The sequence below is a fragment of the Rousettus aegyptiacus genome, unplaced genomic scaffold, assembly GCF_014176215.1.
Source record: "Rousettus aegyptiacus isolate mRouAeg1 unplaced genomic scaffold, mRouAeg1.p scaffold_m13_p_18, whole genome shotgun sequence".
Classification (NCBI taxonomy): domain Eukaryota; kingdom Metazoa; phylum Chordata; class Mammalia; order Chiroptera; family Pteropodidae; genus Rousettus; species Rousettus aegyptiacus.
In genome coordinates, this window is record NW_023416293.1 from 2,026,386 (window position 1) to 2,041,701 (window position 15,316).

Genomic DNA, 15,316 nt, shown 5'->3' on the forward strand with positions numbered 1-15,316 from the left:
CTGGAAACCAGGCTTTGTCCAACGGTGACAACCGTTACTTCCAAAATTTCCTGACTGGGACAGAGAGGGGCGTGCGGACTTGTGGCCTGCAGCATTGATCTCAGAGCACGGAGAGCCAGCTGCTCCTTGTCTTTGACGAGCTCCTCACAGCAGACGCCGAGAGCATCTCTCTTGGCCACATTCACCCTCTGTAGTCACGTGTTCATGGGGGACGTGCATCGCTGAGTCTTGGAAAGAAAGGGGTATTTGCGGAGTCATGTGCTGCCCATAATGACCAGGATGCTGTCAATGTCGTTTGTGGGTCGAAGCTTCTGCTTTACCGTAAGAAACCCCAGAGGACCTGCCCTCTGTCTGGAACAGGGCCGAGGAAAGCCGTTCTGTTTCCGCTCCTTTACGGGACCTCGCGGGCATCCAGCTCTGTGTCGTTGGTTTGCCAGGTGGCACTTTTCAGTTCCTTGAACTCCAGGCATTTCGTTCTGAATGAACTGTAGAGAAATGCTAGCGGCTGTGACCTCGATCGACCCCTCGAGTGGGCCAGTCTTGTGTCGTTTTTTAACCTATTCCAGGAGAACCACCCTTTTAGTACCAGGGGACATTGTTATGGAGACCTAGTTCCTGGGGGCATCCACTTCTGCTTGAGCTGAGCTGCTGACAGGTCAGAGGCAAGGAAGGGTGTGTCTGTGATAAGTCACATTGACTTACCTGTTTGGTAAAGGGAAAAAGCGTACCAACCATCTTACGGCACAGCCAGCGGATCCCAAGCGTTCTGTAAACTCTAAAATCTATAGCGTAACCGAACCTTCCCCGTGGCGATGGCGCACAGCCACAGGACAAGCAGGACGACAGGGAAGCCCAGCCGCACCTTCGCGTCCGGGCCGGAGGCTGTGGCCTCCACTCTGTCCTCTCCCTCACTGCCCTCTCTTCTTTCCTTCCGACCCCTCGTGCAGCCCGTGGAGGATGCTCGTGAGCCATGCAAAGCCATCGCCCTCTCGGCTGGCTCCCTGCTTCGTTCCAGCGTGTGGGGTTTTAAATCAAGAATGATGGGAGAACGGAACGAACATAGTAGAAATTTTAGAACCCATGTTTCCTGAGCCACTAAACGTAGCAGACTTTGTTATATTCGGGTTATTTTCCAAAAAATCCTTTTGTAGTTCTTCTTTTTTGGGGGGCGGAGAGTGGTGGTGGGTGCATGTGAACACTGACTGTATTTATCCATGGAAACGATAACATGAAATTCTTAGACCTGCCTTCCAACGCCACCTGTAGCAGCAGCATCTGAAGCGCACCCACCACTTACGGAGTCTGCGGCAGATCAGGACAGCAGGAAGATGTCTCTCTCTTCACGCTCCTTTGCACGGCCTCCCATCCTAGCAGCTCCTAGCAGATCCTCATTCAGTCTCGTTAATGCTCTGCACTTGTACATTTTCATAACTGAAATCACTTGTATCTCGATGTTCGTCAGTAAGAGCTGTCTCTAGGTCCACATCTTCTTGTGCATTCTGAATTAAACAAAGGTTCATTTCCCCTCTTGAAGCATAAAGTTACCTCTAGTTATAATTAGAGGGAAGAGTAATAATAGTAATGATTGAAACAAAACACCCACAGTTGCAGAGTGTTACTGTGTGTAGTAATTAACACTGAGTAATTTACATCTATTATTTCACTTAATCTTCGCAATAATCCTAGGAGATAACATCCCTCTCATTTTGCAGCTGGGACTTTGCAAGGTTGCCTTACCCCTCGAGGTCACATACCTAGTAGTGGTGGACCAGGGACAGAAGCCCAGGCTTGTCTGACCCCCGAACTTATTCTCCAACCACCATGTGACACACCCTCCTAAGAGCAGCCGAAGGCTTCAACAAAATAAATAAGGTGACATTCCAGCTATAGGGATTTATTTTACCCATACTTCTCTGACTGGATATATTGTCAAATTCACAAACTATATTTTTAGGGAGGTTGCAAATTCTCCTTCCCAATGATCCTTTACTCTCTACCGAGAGTGATACAGGTACAACTCCTGAAGGAGGGACATTATAGTTCGTAACTCCTGATGGTAAGGAGCTCACTACTTATTAACTTTGAACTTGTGAATGTCCACAGGTGAGAACCGAGCTACACACATCAGAGTACAATCCAGTCTGTTCACTGACGGTGCGCAGTAACTTCGACTTTGACCATCCTGTTGTTCCTCAACCTCGATGTGTATTTATTATGTTTGTATCTATTTTATTAGTTAACTTTTGTAGCCACATCATAGTCTGTAAGTGATGGGCACCGTGACCACTGAAGGAAGCGTTTGATTATTCTGTCATCAGAGTGTTACTTTAGACTTAAAGGGGTTGTCACCCAAATCTAACATTCTGATATTTTCTCGATTCCTTCTCCTGTTGGTCCGTACAGAGATCAACAGGGAGAGCAAATAAACCACTCAGAACCCACAGCCAAAGTGTAGCTAGGGCACAGGGAGCACTGTAAACTTCAGTTACATATAAGTGGTGAAGTAAATGTCCCAAACCAGCAAAGACAACTCCCCAGCCCCCATCTAAAAAGGTGCCGTTTGTTAAGATTACTGCAGTTTACTGCACCAACAGAAGAGGGCACTCTTGAGTTAGTGAATTTAGGATTTTAGAAACTGCTGTTTATGGGTCTAGGAACATCCAAGTTATTTAAGAAGGATGTGAAAATGGCAGGTAACATCCTTCAAGTTTTACTATAAAAAGAAAATAGATAATGAGAATGAAAACTTTTCAGCAGAAGGAAGAGAATACTCCCCCTTAAAACAACCACAGAGCAAATGAAACTATAATACTACCTCCAACAGGAAGTGAATATCGTTGAACAAACATGTGAAGAAATGGAAACTTCAAATAAGAATGTGAAAATCAGAGTAGAAACAACCAAAAACTAGAAAATGAGAGATTATGACCCATAAGAAAGGATTGAAGAAAAAGACAAAATCATCACAGAAATGAAGACAAAATTACAAAGTATCCATTTATATTCTATTGAAAATATAATATAGGATATTGAGAAGAAGAGCGAAATCAGTTGAGACAACAAAAATGAGATAAAGAGGTGAAAAGGCTCAGAGGGTGATATATAGAAGATAGATAAAGAAGATCCAACACACAAATAATTGAAGAAAGAAGCAGATTAATGGGATAAAATTAACTTTAAAAGTTATTATCCAAGAATGCTTTCCAGTAAAAAAAAAAAAAGATGAGAATCCGCCTATTTCAAATTTATACATGTATCTGGAAAATTTACCCACAATGCTTAAATCCTAGACATAACCTCATAAACTTAGTGGTTAAAGATAATAAAGAGGGAGAGGAAGAGAAGGTGGGGGAGGGGAGGAGGAAGATGAAGACAGCCCTCTGTCCTCCAGGCAAAAACCCCAAGTCACTTAAAAAAAGAAGAGAATTAGGCTGGTATCAGACTTGTCAACTCCTACATACAAAGCATGACCACGATGGGACAATATTTTTAAGAAACTTTAGGGAGGTGTGAAACAAGGATTTTATATCCAGCTAATTTTTCCTATCAAGGTTATAGAAAACATGTTTTAACTATATAAGAACTCGGGGAACACTCTACTGACAATACCTTCCTGAACAATGCAGTAGAGGACTGTCATCACCCAACAAAATATTAACTACCGACATTTTGTAAGATAACTGGTGATTTGAACCCGACACGTTTCAAAGCTGCTTTGAAAGAGGACCTCAGGTTTCTGAGATTAATCGGGTATATTCAGTCATAAAATCCTTGCTAAGCAAGTTTGAGAATTGAAATAGTGAACTAGGTTGTGATGTTTTCACCAAATCTAGGACGTGGCTTTGGAGGCTCTGGGTGCCGAGTGTGTAAGGCAAGAGAGGGCAGGAGTGGACACAATTAGTGGAGCTTTCGAAAGACTTGAAGCAGTTATGACAGGTGCAGCTCATGGAGGAGTTTTCTAGGAAGAGAAGTACAAGTTCTGAATTTGGTAAATTTATTAAGGAAAGGCACGCAATCCATCTTGAATTCGTTATTGTTTATTTTGTGGAAAAGATCTCTATAAACTATTATCTCCTTTTGTTATCTAGACTTGGGAAGATACTACCTAGAAATAGTGGCAAATTCATGGTGCATGTGCTTTTACTACTTTCTTCCCAAGTGTTGCACATTAATGACTGATCTTGGCAATGGCGTTCTTTTTCGTGAAGCCTCGGAATGCAGCTCGACCCAGCACCCCAGGCGGCATTTCCTCGGGTTTCACAGGGTGAGGGTAAAGGCGATTTTTCTGAAAATTAACAAAGGGTCGGGGGCGAGGGTGGTGTTGGGGAGGCTTTCCTTTTCGCTAAAGGAAAAATAACACATTCTTTTTGAGTGATGACTCATTTTCGAAACACATCCTGCCTATGCCGATGAACTCAGATTTATAGGCCCGAGCAGTTTCTGTTGAAAGACGTCTGTAGATGTTTCCAAAAGTACGTGTGAAGGGGGCAGGTTCTTAGGGCTGGGGGAAGAGGAACCTGGGGAGGACATAGTTTTCCCTTTCGTTGATCTCAGTTCACGTGGCGTAGCGTATGATTTTTCTTAGAGACGGGGCCAGCGCCCTTGGCCTCAAATGCGTTCTAAGCGATGCTCCCTGCTGGGGAGGGGAGGCCCTGAAGCCGGCACCTCAGTGGGGTTCACGCCCAACCCCGCTCAGGTTCGCAGCTGTGGGACCCTTTGTGTGCTTGGCTTATGACATGGCAGTTACATTTCTTAACGAAAACAAAACACTCTCCAGTTTTAAAGGTCTAAACACGTTCCCTCCATCCCTCCCCCGACCCACCCAAATCAGTGAAGGGTCCGGCATCACTGCAGACTGCGTTCTTTGTGGAGAAGCCTCTGGAAAGCCGTGTTGCGTGTCCTGGTTGGAGCTGGGTGAAACCCATTGAGATTGAAATCAGAAAACATGGTCAGGCTTGTACGTTCTCTTAAAGAGCCCTGGCAGATCCTCTCATTCTGTTTCTCAAAAGCACTTGATCCACCCACGGCCTGTGGACGTTTCCTGCCCGGTGTGGTTATACGGTCTTTTACAACCCGCAGCGCACGTGGGAACGGTGGCTTCATGCCCTACGAGGGTCACAGGAGGCGATGCTGCCAAGCTCACTCATAAAATGCAATTTGTTTCCTTCTGAGACATTCCTGTTCCGATCGGTTTCAAATTTTTGAATTTTAAAGCAGCTGCCTTAAAGAATTCTATCTGTAAAGATGATATATGTAAAAAGTTCATGGAGCAGATCATTTAAAAAAAAAAATCTGGGGACTCGGGAAAATTCCTTTTTCATTTTTTACCCACGGAGAGGAGCAATTTCTATGTTATTAGACATGGTGCTTCTTTGGTTTTGCATAACCCATTTTCTTCATGGTCCTCACAGTTAGAGAATGGTCGAAACATTCCCTTGAGAAGTAGAAATAGGGGAGCATAAAGGATCAAATGAGCCATTTAAAGTCATTGTAAGTGGGTTTCTCTTTTTCTTTCTTTTTTCAATCTCAGCCCCCACCCAGGCCCCCCTCCCCCCCACATAACCGACGCCCCCACTCCTGCACTGGGAAGTCCAGGGAACCTGGGTGCGCCCCTTCCCTGTTATGTGACCTTGAGCAAGCCGTCTGTCCTAAATCTCAGTTTTCTCATCTATAAAATCTAAGATCCCTTCTCTTGCGACAGCTGATGAATTTATGACGAATTAGGGCCGCCCGATCACCACCGCTGTAGGCCAGGAATATTACCAGCATTTGAGGATTTGAAGTACAATCCCGATTGGACCTCGTGTACCCCGCGCCCATGAGGGCAGCGCCCAACATCCGCTAATGGCAAACATGAACTGAGGGACATAGTCTCACGATGCTGCGGGCCGGCGGCAGCGTCGAGTTTGGAAGACACCTCTGCCTTCGCCCGGCTGAGGAGGCGCAGGCCGGGCTCAGCTCCTGAGGGCGGCGGGGCTGAGCTGGGTGGTCGTGGCTCCTCAACGGCCTCTCCGCTCAACGGCCTCTCCGCTCCTCCCACGTTCTGAGCCTTGGCGAGGTTGCCTGACTTTGCGCAGGTCACGGGCGGAGTCACAGGTTGTGTCCCTGACATCCGCCGAGGACAGGGGTGAGCGCCTGAAATGTCGCTTCGGCTCACCCCCCAACCGCTGGGAAGAGACCAATGAGAGATCTTGTCTTTGTCCTCAAATTCTTGTCCGTATCGAGTGGCTCCTTAGGGGACCTCTGTTTGCGTGGCCTTGATCCCTGGCAGCTCGGAGGGCTGGACACATTACCAGGCTGTGTCCCTGACGGCACGGGACAGGACTGGCTATTACCAAGGTCGCCGGTCAGAGGGTTCTCCTTCCTCACACCTCCTCTGGAGGCGAGTCGGGACCTGAAGTCTCGGGGACCCTGATGCGGCTGCTGTTCGAGACTCTGCTGAGTTTTCATGTCCTTGTTTTTATTGTCACCTCCTCCTCCTCCACATCCCGGGCTTGCGGGGGTCCCCATGCGGGAAGCCACAAGGCGGAGCCCCCCTCCCAGGAAGGCCGGCGTCCACCCCAGGAGAGGCAAAAACAGCAGAAAAGACAGACAACCGCACTGGGGCACCTGCGCCAAGTGAGCTGTGAGCTTCAGGTGCCGAAGTGCACTGGAGAGGGGTCTCGGGGTCCCTGGGAGCCGATTGGGGCTCGCTCCTGCCCCGAGCAGCTTACATGCACCCCTCGCTCGACACCGTGTTCAGACAGTAGTGTTGCTTTTGGAGCCGAGCCAAGCTCCCTCCCCGCTAACCTGCAGACGCGAGCAGGTAAACACACGGGAACCGTGAAACCCAGAGAGACTGAAATGAGTTCGTCTCACTGCGATTAGCCACTGGCCCCTTTCCAGATTCCACCTGCTCTGTGCGGAGCTGCGGGCGTTTCGTTCCAAGTGTCTTCTCCCAGCGTCTGACCCCGGGCGTGGGGAACAATGCGCTGCTGTCTGCCAAGGACAACAATGGCAGAGCGGCTCCCGGAGCGAGGCGTGGGGGGGGGGTGGCACGAAATCAGAACGGAGCAGGGCCCGAGGGGGGGCGGCGGGCAGGGCGGGGGTGGGACAGGAGCAGCAGGCAGAGGCTGCAGGGGGGCTGCTGACTCACCCCGCGTCTGGGAGGTTACTCAAGCCGTCCCTGATCCCGCCGCCCCGCGTGGGAACCGCCGTGGCTCTGGCATGTTGACGGGCCCCTGGCAGAAAAGGCAGAAGCCAAGCTGCTTTGAAATCACAGGTGGCCCTCGTTTTAGGCCACAGCTATGTGTCAACCACATCACTGCAACCGTCCTCCAGTTGCCACAGCTCTGCAGCCCCAGGGGCCGGGCATGGCCCGGTGATAGAAGCAGTCGTAGTTCAGGAGACAGATAGAGCCTAAGCTCCGCCCCCTGCCCCGTGAGCTGGGGACGCTACGCAGCTCTCCTGGGCCTTGCTCTGCTTGTCACGGAAAGAAGAGGTGCTGGATGGGATGGCTTCTGTGAGGACCGTCCCAACGCAGTTCTTCTGGTGTATGTGTCTTGTTGGTGTGTGGCCCTAATCGGTGATGGGGCTTGAGGCGCAGAAAAGACAGCACATGCCCTCAAATGTCTTCTCTCCCTGGACCCTCATGGCTGCCACTGCCTCTCTTCCTGTTGGGCAAGGACGGGGGCCCTGTCACTAGACTGCGCAAGTGTTACTACTGGGGAGGGGACCGAGGGTCGGTTTCGGTGAACATAAACACCCTTATCGGATTAGCTGTCCGCGTTCCAGAGAGGAAGACGTACGGAGTGAGCGCCCCGAGACTGAAGACTGGGTAGGAAGCCCCCGGCCCTTCCTTGAACTTGGGCATTGAGTGCGCAGGTCACCTCCCGGGCACCTGGTAATAAACCTCTCATGTGTGAAGAAGCATTTGGCCATGTCGATGATAACTGAGAAATGATCTACTTAGAAAGGATAAGCTTTCTCTGTCGCGTTTTCTTGAAGTCCAGCACAGCCGGGTACAGCGGAGGGACAGGATGCTGTTTATTTGTTGTCAGATGCCTTTTTGGTGGCGTGGGATGGGGGCAGGGAGGGAAGCGCGTGATGGACCGGGTGAGAAGATGAAATAAAAGAGAATCGACCGCGTGGACTTGCAAGATTGGCCGCTGCTGCTGGGCTGTTTGCCTGCCCCGTGGGGTTCGGTAGAGGCTCGGCCTGCGGAATCAGGACAGCGTGCCCGCTGACCCCTGGGTGTGCCGCGTTCGTGGTGCTGTCTGTCCCTGAAGAACATAATGGAATTCAGGCCACTGCAGTGAGGGGACGTGGGGTGTGGCTAGGGGCCACGGCAAGTGCTTGGAGGTTTATGTCAGCTTTTATGGGGGTTCGGGGCCAGTCACTCAGCTCCTCTCGGATCTGGGTACCTGTAAGACAGGACATGAGAATGTGGGACTCTCGCTAGGAACCTGGTGAGAACGACCAGGAAGAATGTTTTGATAGTTTGTAAACATCACGTTTTTAGTATCGGACTTTCAGTAAGGCCGGTGGGGCTAATAATTTCTGAAGCTTGTGCACTGATGAGCTGTCACACTGCCTGTGGAATGTCCTTTTGTGAACGGCAAGGAAGAGGGACGTTCTCACACATCTGTTACCTCCCGCCAGGTGGACGTGCCTGGCCGGCATCCGCGGCTTAATCCTCTTGCCGTCCCCGCATTCAGGGCGGGGTGGCCCGCAACCTAAACAAACACAGACCCCAGCCCCTGACCGCGGACGTATGCAATTCGGTTGATGGACTTCAGATGTAACATTTCTGTTATTAGATTATTAGCTCAACAGCCACCTTGTCTCCTACCCGCCTTTCCTACATTCTCCATGGCACCTGGCCCGGGGCGCTGAAGGCGGCTACTTACTGACATCTGATTGACTGATGCAGGCTGAGCCGGTAACCCTTGAATTTCCGTCTGTTTCTGTGCACGCAGCCGCTAGTCATCTCTGGATCTCACGTGAAAATCATCTCTCTTCACAGCAGCTCGTCTTATGCTCCTTTGGCCACTGATAAGTGTGGTTGACGGTTTTCAGATATCCTGTCTGAAGTGGGGAACGAAATGCCCCAGCTGGGGCCTCGTGTGACCTCTGCTTCCCATGCTGACAGACGGGCTGGTCATGAACTTACATTTGGGAGCCTCGTTTTCCTCCTACGTAACATATGCACCTAAATGCACGGGAATCGAGATTGCCCAGAGCACAGGAGACGGCCAGCCGCCCATCAGGGTAACTGACCCAGGGAAAGACCAGGTGCTGCTGAGTTTGATGACTTGTTGTAGTTTTGCTCTGTGTACAAGTTTACTGCCCTAGAGGGAGCTACTTCTTTACTTCCTTTCTGACTCTGAGGAGACACAGGAAGAGCCTTTTAAACATCTGTCTGTGCTTTACTTGTTAATTGGTTTTCCAGGTACAGTCTCTAGCGAGGGGGGGTACTTTCCTAACGGGGCCTCTCTGGAGTCTCACTCTGGAAGTACCGCGGAGTTTTTAGAAGGATGGAAGACAGACACGCATCTCGCATACGCATGCGACATCGACGTTTCAAGCCGCGTGCAGGGTTTAGTTGGGAAGGAACCTCGTTGTGCGTGTGTGACAGCGCTTAGCACCACACCTGCCGCGAATGACAACGCTCAGCTTCTTCGTTCTTGTCGTTGTCATTATCGTCCTTGACTTTCGGCCCGTGTTCATGACAGGCCGCGGACAGGAGTCATGCCAAAGGGACTTCGGGAGCTGCCGCAGGCTTCCAGGCCTCTGCTCTTGCCGCCCACGTAGGCAGGAGCGTCGCCGATGGGCCGGCGGGCCCCTGACTAAGTGGCGCGTGGCTTCCTGTGCCCTCTGTGACGTGCTCCTTTGTCCGGCGTCTTCCTTCCCCTGAGTTACGCACGGGGTCACATCTCCAGTTGCTCGCTCTAGTCCGGAAGAGGGGTGCAGGGGCTTGTATCTGAAGCCACGTCTCAGTCCCACGTGCTCTATCGGGCCCTAGGTCTGGGTTCTAGGCTTCAGGCATTTTCGTGCTCTGTCCCTGGTGTTAGCGTGTTGGATGAGCCGACATGCGCGCCACGGAGCAGTTCTCGGGGTAGCAATCAAGGACTTTCCAAAGGCGTATGCAGATGCATCGCACGAACAGGGACTGAGTGCTCCCCATGCTGGACCGAGGCAGGCACTGGGGACGGGAAGGAGAGAGGCAGCCTGATGTCGATTCATCTGCATCCTGCCCTCAGGAGCTCCGGTTAATTGGTCCAGGAGCTGACAGACTGTGAGGCTTCCCGGAGCCCTTGGGAGACGCGTGATTCGTGAGACCCATTTCCTAAAAATACGTAATAATTTGTGGTGGAGGATTTTCTTCCTAGAACCGAGCATCCGTCATTGAACCAGTCTGAGTGGTCCCGAATAATTCATTGGGAAGAAAGAGACGCACAGTGAGTTAACAGATGTCATAATGCTAAGTAGCTGGTCTGGCCGACTCGAATGCGCTGACTAGTTCCTTTGTCATCTTGTGGCCACAGGCTGCTTGTGTCTGCTAAGCTTTCCTCTGCTCAGGCTTTTCTCTCAGGAGCAGCCTCATGGCCCCCCACCCCCACCCCCCCTTCACCAATATTTAGATGATTAAACTCACAGATGGTGGCTTCTAAGTTATTATGCCACTGATTAAAGAATTGTTAAGGCAGATTTATTTCTCTAAACACAAGCGCATGCAAAACGGAGATTTTGGCCCAAGCGTCCGTCGCTAGGCACAATAGTGCATTGTTTCTCCCTTCGAGATATATTCCGTGATATCCTTGTGTTAGAAAACAGCGATGCTCGACCCTTATTTATGATGTCCCTCTTCGAAGACCTCTAAACTCTTGACCTCAGTTTTAAAAAGATACTTGGTCTTTCCAGTTTTTTTTTTTCTTCTTCTTCCTTTCTTTGTCACCAACACACTGAGATGTGACGATGTATGTAAAGCACTGGACTGGTTACAGTGGGTGTTCCCTGGGTCATGTGACTCTCTTTATCAGTAATCCCGCCAGATGTATTAATGGGTAAACGTGCCTGCTGCTTGCCCCGTATTACTGCATCTTCTCTATTTTGGGGGCCAATAGAGACCTGGGGTTCATCGTGGCTCCTTACCTGTGTCTCGTTAACATTTTATGCAAAGAAAATAGACATCGCCGGTCTTGGCCTCATGCCAGGTAGTTTCAAATTATTGTTCTTAAAAAAACAAACAAAAAACAACCCTATCAATATTCACTGACCCGATGTTGTGTATTGAACCCCCCTCCAATTTACAAATAGCTTATTCATTTAGTAAGAGTTTTTCAAGGTTTCTGGAAATTAAAGCAATATATTCAAAAGTAAGTTCTATTTATTTACTTCACCAATAGTTTGACAACGAAAAGGTACCCAGGAATAAAGCTAACAAATGATGCACAAAACCTCTATGGAGAAAATTACAAAACTTTTTCAAAAGACATTAAGAATTCTGAGTAAATGGAGAGCTCACACTGTGTTCGTGAGAGGACGAGGCGACATTGTAAAATGTCAGTTCGCCACAAAGTGATCTAAAGATTCGGTGTAATTCCTATCAGAGTTACCGCAGACTTTTTTTTTTTTTTGGGGGGGGGGGAGGATGCGATATGCCGATCCTCAAATTTATGTGCAAGAGTTGAGAGAGAAAGGGAGGCTAATTATAAAGCTATAAGTAGTCGAGATAGTGTGGTATCGGCACAGAAACAGACCTGTGCAGAGGGAAGCTCGGTTTCTGACAGATGGCGTTCCAGACAAGTGGGAGAAGGCAGGCTTAGTTGGTAAATAGTGAGGAGACAACTTGAAAATCATACAGGAGGGAAGCAATGGAGCCGGGCCCCAACTGTCACAATACGCAAAAAGTGAATTCCGAATGGATTAAAGTCTGAAATGTGGACAGCAAACTCCGAACAGTTTAGGAATGACTGTGGGAAGGTACTTTTATGAACTTGGGGGTAGGGAATGACTTTATGAAAAAGACACAGAAATCATAAACCGTGAACTTAGAGACTGATCAATTGGATGAACATCAGTTCATCAAAAGACATTATAGAGAAAATTTAAAAAATGCACAAACTCAGAGACGTTATTTGCAACACATATAACTGAACAAAGATCAGGAGTCAGAATGTATAAAGAAGTACTGCAAGTAAATTTTTAAAAAGACAGATAATTCAATAGCAAATGGACAAAGGGCTTGAAACGGCATTTCAGAGCGAAGGAAAGAGGGGGGGCTAGTATGTATACGAAGGGGTGCCTGACCATCGGAGTTGAGGAACTCCACATTAAAGCCATCATGCGATACCATTTTATGTCGGCCAGCTTGGCAAAGACGTAAAGAGCGTGATGTTACCCAGCGTGGGTTAGGGATGCCGGCCGGTGGGGACTCTCACATACCGCGGTAGGGCTGTAACTCGCCATAACAGTTTTGGAAAGGAACTCAGTTTTGTCCCCGTCATTATCCAAGTGACGGCCTCACAGTCCTACCCTGCCACTGCCTGGCGCAGACCCTGCTGGGAAGGCGCGGGGTGCTGGCATCAGAGGCCAGGACGGGACCCTCCGTCCTCTCGTCTCCCAGTTGTAGCACCCCGAGCATGTGATTTTCTGAGTTCTTTATCTGTACAGCGAGAGCAACCATGATGCTGTGTGTAATGGTGGCAGATTGACGGCACAGGGTACACCTCGCTGAATGGCGCTGTTTTTATTAACATTCGGCCGAAGGGCAGGTCCCTCGGGGACCTCGCCTTATCCTCCTGTTACTGGCGGGTGAGCAGCGACGGTGGGTTTGATTAGGGTCTCCGCTAGCCGCTCAGATCACGCGACACGCGTTTAATTCTGCGCGAACCTCCTTGCCCCGCCGCCACCTCCGCACCGCGACGCAGAACGTTCTTCACAAGTAGGCTTCCCCGCCCCGCCCCCTCCGTCCGCCCTGCCGGAGTCGGCCGTGGCGCCGACCTCAGCCAGCGGCGTGCAGCTGCAGAACACAGGCGGCCGTTGCCCTGCGAGGATGTGCCGTTTCATTACTTGTGGGTGTCTTTGACGCTTCTCGGGGGTGGCAGACCGGATGCCGCAAAGAACAATGCAGAGCAAGGGGCCGACGGGCGGAACTGAGGGGCACCCCGGTGACCCCCCCTCAGTGCAGCAGTCTCAGAGATGAATGTCCTCTCTTCTGCGAGCTCGTTTTTTTTTTTTTTTTTTTTTTTAAATTTCATTGGCGTGTGCAGAAGAGCTCAGCAGTTGTAGTCACCTGCGGACGCGGGTTTGCAGGGTTTCTGTGCTGGGCCATGTGTCAGAACCAGCTAAGAACCGGTCGTCCCGGTGACATCTCAGCACCGAACATCAAGACAGGACAAAAATGATAAAGAGGCAGTAATGCCAAGTGAGTTTCAGATTCCAAGGGCGTGGCGAAGTCTGAGGACAAATACGTCGACCACTGAAATCTTTCGGAGTGACAAATGTTTAGAAGAGACATTTTCAGAGACTTGATGAATGGATTCAGGACACCGGGCCTGACGCCGACGATCTGCCTTTCGTATTCCCAAGCTTTTTATTGCGCGACGAAGGTTTGAAAACGCATCCTCATTGCCATGAAGACCTTTAAAGAGTGACAACAAAGGCAGAAACTTCAGACCAGTGAGAGGTATGTAAGAGCATGGCTTTGAACATCCTTCCTAGCTCACAGGTCGGACCCCGCCCACCTCCGGTCGTCTGTGAAGCCATGTCTCCAGGTGCACTGTTAGGACGGCTGTTTAAGCCCAAAGGTACGAGTCAGCACTCAGAAACCAGAGCCCCAGAGGGTTAGATCTGGCGTTTGATCTGGTCTGGGCGTTCTGTCCAGGAATCTCCTCCAGCCCTCCAGCCTCTCCTGACTTGACTTTTAAATTTCTCCTTCGTAAACACCATATCATAAATCCAGGTCTCTCTGAGCCAACACTAGGATGTCCAAGCGTCCGCTTCGCCTGTGACTCAGGGGTTTCCTGGGATACAGGAGTTTCAGTGCAAAAACTGGGCTGGCCCTGAGCAAACCGGGACCATCGGTCACCCTAGCCAATAGGTGCAGGCGAGCCACAGCTGTATGTCATGTGTGATGGGCTGAAGGGTGGCCCACCGTAAAGATATGCCCAGCCAGAGCCTCGGAATGCGACCTTATTTGGAATAAGGGTCTTTACAGAGGTCATTAGGTAAGGACCTTGAGATGAGATCATCCTAGATTCGGGTGGGCCCTAAATCCAGTCGGTGATGAGTGTTCTTGGAAAGAGACAGAGAAGGAGACGACAGAGAGAGGGTTATGTGAAGGTGGCGGCAGAGATTAGAGAGACGTGTCTAAGAGCCAAGGACGCCAAGGGTTCCCGCAGAAGCGAGGAGAGAGGTGAGGACAGATTGTCCCTCACGGCCCTGAGGAGGAACCACCCCCCTGGACACCTCGTCTCAGACTTCCAGCCTGCAGAACGGTGAGAGAACGAATTTCTGCTGTGTGAGGGCGGCCAGCCCGTGGTACTTACTTTGCTGCGGCAGCCCCAACGCAACGTGGGAGGTGAGTTCGGGGCTGCTACGCCGCGTCTGGGAGGAGAGTGGTGGACATAGTTTTGCTGTCGGCAGCCCACCCGGCCTCTTGGCTCTGAGTGAGCCAGACTCCCTGTGTGGCTGCCACTCACACGGCCGGGCCGGCGCGGGCCTCTGTTCTGCGGTGCCTGTCTGTGTCCCGCTGTGCCCCGGGCTCCCTGGAGGTTCCCCGGGGGCTGCATCATGGGGCGTGTGCCAGGAGGAGGCCCTGCCCTGCCCAGGCCGAAACAACGCCATCTCACGCAAGTTATCCTTAGGGGATTTTATACAAGATTCCGCGCCCCGCCCCATGTGCCCCCGCAAAAACACATTGCCACTTAAAAAAAAAGAAAAACAAAGCCCATGACACCTGGACAGGTCGCATTCGCTCTCCTTTCTCATCTGATGCCATTTGGTCCCCTTTGTAGGCAACGCCCCTTATGGGTACAGCAGCTTCTGCAGTCATGGGGACAGGATGCGGCTGTGATTTGTGGCTGCGATTTGGGGGGAGGGGTGCTTGGAGCAGGATCTCTGGGAAGACGGGAGTTTGAAGAACCTCCAAGTGCTTCAAATAACATCCCAAGATGTGGCTGCCTCATCCCTGCCCGCGAATCTCTATGCTACATTCTCGTCCCTTCTCGTGACCCGCCGATCTTCCCGTCCTGGGCTGGTGTCTCGTGCTGACTGATGGCCCGTGGTACAGCGTCGGGGGAAGGCGTGTAGGGAGGGGGTGGGTGACATGATT

The 15,316-nt window shown here is 50.5% G+C and overlaps 1 protein-coding gene across 1 annotated transcript in view; it reads left to right on the forward strand.

The window, feature by feature from the left end:
• Positions 1–15,316, forward strand: part of KIF26B (kinesin family member 26B) — a 380,111-nt gene that overhangs the window by 59,761 nt on the left and 305,034 nt on the right. The gene's annotated exons all lie outside the window — the stretch shown is intronic.